Source organism: Boleophthalmus pectinirostris, unplaced genomic scaffold (assembly GCF_026225935.1).
Source record: "Boleophthalmus pectinirostris isolate CB_2022bp ecotype Guang Dong unplaced genomic scaffold, ASM2622593v1 HiC_scaffold_12, whole genome shotgun sequence".
Taxonomy (NCBI): Eukaryota; Metazoa; Chordata; class Actinopteri; order Gobiiformes; family Gobiidae; genus Boleophthalmus; species Boleophthalmus pectinirostris.
Window position 1 is genome coordinate 203,412 of NW_026571018.1, and position 7,536 is coordinate 210,947.

Below are 7,536 nucleotides of genomic sequence, written 5' to 3' on the forward strand. Positions count from 1 at the left end.
AAAACTCTTTAATGCCATACTATGGAATATAGGCACTGCAGTGACATCTCCATGGAGACAAAAACAGAAACCCCAAGTATGAACAAATGTATAACTTTATATTTCATTTCAGAGCTGTCCTTCTCTGACATCAGCCTTGTACTCTGTCTCCTGTGTCTCTTCTGTCTCCTGCGTCTCGTCACTGTCTCCTGTGTAATCTGCCTGTCCTAATAACTGCATTGTCCTGAGTCCGACGCTTCGCTCTTTGTCTTGGTCCTGGTGAAACCTGACCCAGTCTAGACCCGGTCTAGACTCTGGGTCTGGACTCTAATCCTTACAAACATGCAGCTAATCAATTTGTAACTGGAGAACTACTACTACTAGTGCTATGGCTGCTACTGCTATTACTACTGCTACAGATACTACTACTACTACTACTACTACTCTGTAATTAACCTAATGTTGAAGTGCATATGAAGTTTTCATGTTGTTCTAATTCTGACTTGGTTTGGTGATGGTACCTGTGTTTTTTTCTCAGATCATCTTCAATTTGTCCCAAGTGCAAACTGACAGAGTTCAAAAGAACGCGTTCATTGAACACGTTCATTTTTCAGTGAACTTTGAACCGAACGCAACACATTTGTAAATCAAGAACTTGAACGTGAATTTGTTCAGATCATGTGAGATGAACGATGTACGTCACTGTTGGAGTTCAGTTAAACGTCGGAATTTGTTTTCACCTGATGAGTCGGGTGACGAGTCAGCGTCACACGTCAGCGGTGTCGCGCGTAAAGGGCCGTTCACACCAAAGCGTCAAAAAACGCCTTGACGCCTCTATTTGGAGCCTTTGCATTTGAGTTTGGACGCCCCCAACGCGCGTCTTTGACGCTGTGGACGAACGGGACAAAAATACTTGACGCGCGTCCGTTGCCCTGGAAACAAGAGCCAGGTCCCGGTCTTTTCCCGAAACAATGTCAGACCAGACTGATAGAGTGTTTTTATGACATAAAACATCAGCGGAGGAGATCGGGCCGACGACTGGGGCTATATATATTTATACTCCGCTAATGACACTGGATCAGTCCCGGTCTAGTCCTCGTCTAATACCGGTCTAGTCCCGGTCTAGTCGTGGTTTAATCTCGGTCTATTCAGGGTCTAGTCCTTGTTTAGTCTCGGCCTAGTCTTGGTCTAGTCCTTGTTTAGTCCTGGTCCGGTCCTGGTGTAGTCCTCGGCTCGGTGATTGTGACGTATATATTTAATCTCCGCTCATGTTTGTGGTTCTCGTTCTGGTTCTCGGGTCTTGCTTCCTGATAATAACGTCGCTGCGTCATTGGATACTCGTCAATGATTGGTTGACGCGGCGCGTCTGACGCGAAAAGTTCAGCATTTTCAACTTCTTGACGCTGACGCCTTGGACGCGCGTCTTGGCCGCTGACGCCAAAACGCTCAAGACGCGCCGCGTCGACGCCAGATTCGCGCCGCGCTGACGCTGAAGACGCGCCACAAAAACGCAGGACGTTCTAGTCGCGCGTCCACATAGACTTTACATTGAAAGTGGACGCTTTGACGCCTTGGTGTGAACGGCCCTTAACGTCGCGAAACCACAGCCGCGCGTCAACGCGGAAGGCGGCTGCACAGGAAGCTGCAGCAGGACATACACGGGCGGCACTGGCTCTGTGTTTGTCAATGGGAAAGACGATCAGACTTGACTGGGCGCGTTTAGCCGTTTGTATCAGGTCCACGGTGAAACTAACAGCTGAACACACTTGTATTTACCTTCTGTACAGGTTGACCACGGCAAACACGAGGATTTCAAAAGTTAATTTCAAAGCACTAATTAACAGTCGTTTTGAACCTGGGTTCTTTCACACGATACAGAACTGCCCCGAGAGCATGATGTGCTGATGGTAAACACACAAACACAACAATAGATGCTCTTCCTAAGCTCCTGTAGAGCGTCAAAAAATAGGATGGATCCTATTTTCTGAAATCTACGTGCGCTTGTGTGCTCCACACACAGTGAGCACATGGAGTGGAGCCGCCCTCATCACTTTAGCACGTTCTAGTTGCGTGTCCAAAAGTTGCAGTGACGTCCATCTGTCACAGAAAGAACACATATAGTCGTGTCGTTTAGTCCGACAGAAGCTGATGTATCAGCGCAGTTTATGCAAATGAGCCATGCGGTTTTAAATTTTCGCTTCTGTAAGACAAATGTGTCAAAGCTACATATTTATACACATTCTAATCTCAAACGGGCTGATGTGGCTCTACAGTGCTTATGGTTTATATATTGTAAAGTTGTTGTAAACTGGAAGTCAGTTTGAAAAATAAGTTCAGCCTTTCATTTACATATCTCACCTAAAAATAAAATGAACTGAACTTTGAACTAGTTCATGAAAAGTGTGAACTTGCACAACACTGCCTGTATGTCGGTACAACTGATGGAAGACAGAAAGCTCTCATCTTTGGAGCTCGAAGAATCCAGATCATGTAAGTATGCAGAGAGCCTGATTGGTCAAGTGGGTATCTTTGTTATTTGTTTTCTTTTGCATTACCCTCCTTTTCAGAACTTGTTGAATTCAGAGGGGTACTAGAGCACTGGACTCTACTTTGGTATCTACTGACCAACATTATTTGCTAAATGAAGGAATGCTGCTGTCCCATACAAGAAGTCAACTTGGCTCTGGATAAACCTGCAGAAGTTGATTTTAAAAGTCAAAAAATCGCCTGGTTTCTTCCTCGATTTCCGGGTTGGAGTGGTATGCCATTAGATTCTCCAGACATTAAGTTTTTGTACCAGTTCCCACAAATCCTGATTGCCGGTTTTGGTGATGCTTTGTCGACACATCTAATTTTTTCTCCAGAACTAGTTAGCCGTGTTCCGACCTTCTCTGAGCTGTTGCGAACTGGGCATGCCTTGTAACTGTGTAATTTTCCTCATCACTGCATATTCACAATGAGGAAAATATAGTTTCTGCGGTACAGAAACGCTAGCACACAAACTAGCACCCACATACTGATCACTTCACTCACTTTCAACGCTCAAACATTTCAGGGGCCCGGTACCCAGTTGCCTGGACCACAGCACCGGGAGTCCAGACACAAACTGTATGAGCTAGCACAAATTTGACCAGCTTCACTCCGTTTTGGTTAACCAGCATAACATTATCGGGCTTGAGATTGCAATTTTGCACTTGGCTAGTTTATCAAATGCGACTGGCAACTGTTTGGCGATGTAGTGAACCTGCTGCGCCACTCTGCCATACGTGCCCTCTCCTTTCAGCTCTTTGATCACGTACAAGCCCAAATCTCCGGAAATGGCAGAGAGACCATTTCTGGTCTCTGGTGAAGGGAAATTCTCTAGATTTGATTGAAGCTTTTGGTCAAAATACTCATGAATGAGTATTGTTCAGCAGTTACAATAGTGATGCAATTAGGGTGGCCAGATAATCAAAATAAAAACTGGGTCATACCTGGTTGGGTTGGTTGGTAATAATAAAATTGTAAAACAAGTGTGTAATTAAAGAAAATTGTTCTGCACTTGGCACTAATGTGAGTCATAGTCACATTTTCTTTGTGTTTTAGTCATTTTTAAGAAGCTTTTCTTTCTTCTTTTTTTAAAATATATATCTTACCAAAACAAATGACATTTTATGCCTCTGTTCACTGTTGGCAGAGATCAGATTTGTCAAAAATAGGGTCACCTGGGACATTTCTTGTATAAAACTGGGACAAATCACTGGTTTTGGATAAATCTGTTGGGACAGGGGACAGAGGGCTCAAAACTGGGACTGCCCCGGGTAAAAAGGGACGTCTGGTCACACTAGACACAATGTACACATTAGCAAACACTGTTAAAAGTTTTAAGACCAAAACTCAAGAAAAAATACAAACTGGATGTAAGCAGCACATTTTCAGGAGTCTGTCATGTATAGGAACATTCATAGTCCAGTTTAGGAGTTTGATTTTCAACCAAAATGGTGAGAAATACTCATTGAAAAACTGTGTGATTGTTCTTGTTCTGTTCTGTGAGAGAGACATGTGGGTGGATCAGAGAGAGGAGCACTTAGACTCACATAAACTATCAGGAGTTCATCCATTCAAAGCCATTTCCTGCTTTCTCACACTGTCCACTGCACCAAACATCACACAATCTATGAGACACTTAAGGCGCTACACCCACAGATAGAGAGGGCACAAGACAGGAACATTCAGTGGTCAGTTAAAGCTCCACTGGGTAACTTTTTAGACAACAAATAGGAAAGCACTTTCTCTTCATTTAGCATTTTTCTGTTGCACTGAAAAACAGAGAAACATGCATCCTTACTGTGAGCGGGCTGCATCTCCACAAACCAGACTCTTATATATCTGGGGAGGGGCCTCCTCCTATAATATTCCACACTATTCCATACAACATATCCATCTGCATGGAGAATGTCCCAAAGGGTGATTTTAATTTTCTATTTCCATGGAATTTGCAGGTGGTGTCCCACCTCCAGAAAGTTACACGCTGCTGCTTTAAACATAGAAAAGAAAATGTTGTTGAAATGTAAATTCTCTCTTTTTATAGAAATAGTAGTATATATATTAATTAAAGTTAAAGAAGGCGGTTAGATGACAAAAAATAGATTAGGCACTTTGAGCCTTTCCTTTCTTTCTTTAACTCTATTATTTTATTATTGTATTTATGCATATTAATAAACATTTATGTAAATATATATTCTGTAAAAAATAATAAGTATTAGACATGGAGCTAGTTTCCACAGAAGGCACAGAAGACAAAATGCACATTCTATACAAAACGATTACTGTGAGGGCGATTTGGACTTTATCAGACATTTGTAAAAGAATCTTCACATTTGTAGTTTTGAGACAGGACGTGGTCTAAACATGTCTAACCCTGAGTGGAGCAGAGACATACCACGCTCAGCTCCTCTCAGATGCCGGAGCCCCATAATCACCAAACAGGCCAATCTGAATGGGAAATTGCACTGTTTGTAATTAATGCTCAATTAAAGTTGACATGGCCGCCCCAAATCCCCTCTAAGGTCCTGGATTAGAGCACAGCTGGTCCACATTGGCCCGGCTCGGTTCTGTTCTAGAGTTACCGGTCGGAGCTGCTCTGCCTTCCTCAATGATCGCATTTATGAGATTTGCTCCATGCGTTTTGGCCTACTCGGGACGCACACAGTTTGATTAGAATGGGATAATGGCTGACAGATATAATCCTCGTACAGATGCCCATTGACTTGTATTAAGAACACATGTGTTCTGCAGGCTCAGGTCTGTGTTGTGTTGACAGTGACTGTAGCACTCTTCTGGGACTTTTTATACAGATGAATATCAGTCTGGTCCCCACTCCCTCTGTCACGGCTCCAGCACAGACTATAAAAAGAAGTGCATGGACTAAGTCAGTGTAACATCACTCATAGCACTCGGCCAATCAAGGCCAACAGTTTTAGGGGCGAATTTGGTTCTGAGTTACATATTTGAAATCCAGAGTGTGAGTATCATAACAACCATAGAGCCAATCAATGCTTAGCAACACTGTCAATAAAACCTGCTGCTAACGCTAGTGGAAGCAACCTCAAGGAAAGAAGGCACCTGACTTGTCTGTTATTAGACTTAGACAAACTTTATTGATCTACAAGGGAAATTGTTTGGACACAGAAGCTCACACATCTCAATAAAATATAATAACAAAGAGAAAAGGTATAAATGGTAATAAAAATTCTAAATAAGTAGCAAAAATAGTAAGAGATAGGTGTCAAATAAAGCATAATTATAGAAGAGGGCCATAAGGAAAAACAATGCAAAGATGATATGATGATTTTCAAGGGGGAGTTGTACAGTTGTAGGGAGTATTATCTGTTCCATAAGGGGGAGTTGTTGTACAGTTGTAGGGAGTATTATCTGTTCCATAAGGGGGAGTTGTTGTACAGTTGTAGGGAGTATTATCTGTTCCATAAACGGGAGTTGTTGTACAGTTGTAGGGAGTATTATCTGTTCCATAAGGGTGAGTTGTTGTACAGTTGTAGGGAGTATTATCTGTTCCATAAGGGTGAGTTGTTGTACAGTTGTAGGGAGTATTATCTGTCCCTCTATAGTCTGGTGCAGTTGGTGAGTTGTTGTATAGTTGTAGGGAGTATTATCTGTCCCTCTATAGTCTGGTGCAGTTGGTGAGTTGTTGTATAGTTGTAGGGAGTATTATCTGTCCCTCTATAGTCTGGTGCAGTTGGTGAGTTGTTGTACAGCTGTCCACACACTGTCCACACTGTCCACACACTGTCCACACACTGTCCACACTGTCCACACACTGTCCACACTGTCCACACACTGTCCACACACTGTCCACACTGTCCACACACTGTCCACACACTGTCCACACACTGTCCACACTGTCACACTGTCCACACTGTCCACACACTGTCCACACTGTCCACACACTGTCACACACACTGTCCACACACTGTCCACACACTGTCCACACACTGTCCACACACTGTCCCACACTGTCCACACACACACTGTCCACACACTGTCCACACTGTCCACACACTGTCACACACTGTCCACACACTGTCCACACACACACTGTCCACACTGTCACACCCACACTGTCCACACACTGTCCACACACTGTCCACACACTATCCACACTTTTCACACACTGTCCACACTGTCCACACACTGTCCACACTGTTCACACACTGTCCACACTGTCCACACACTGTCCACACACTGTCCACACACTGTCCACACACTGTCCACACACTGTCCACACACTGTCCACACTGTCCACACACTGTCCACACTGTCCACACACTGTCCACACACTGTCCACACTGTCCACACACTGTCCACACACTGTCCACACTGTCCACACACTGTTCCACACACTGTCCACACACTGTCCCACACTGTCCACACTGTCCACACACTGTCCCACACTGTCCACACACTGTCACACACTGTCCACACACTGTCACACACCACACTGTCCACACACACTGTCCACCACTGTCCACACACTGTCCACACATCCACACACTGTCCACACACCCACACTTTCCACACACTGTCCACACACTGTCCACACTGTCCACACTGTCCACACACTGTCCACACACTGTTCACACATCGTCCACACACTGTCCACACACTGTCCACACTGTCCACACACTGTCCACACACTGTCCACACACTGTCCACACACTGTCCACACACTGTCCACACACTGTCCACACACACACACTGTCCACACTGTCACACACACACTGTCCACACACTGTCCACACTGTCCACACACTGTCCACACACTGTCCACACACTGTCACACACACACACTGTCCACACACTGTCACACACTGTCCACACACTGTCCACACACTGTCCACACACTGTCACACACACACTGTCCACACTGTCCACACACTGTCCACACACTGTCCACACACTGTCACACATGTCCACACACTGTCCACACACTGTCCACACTGTCCACCACACTGTCCCACACTGTCCACACACTGTCCACACTGTCACACACACACTGTC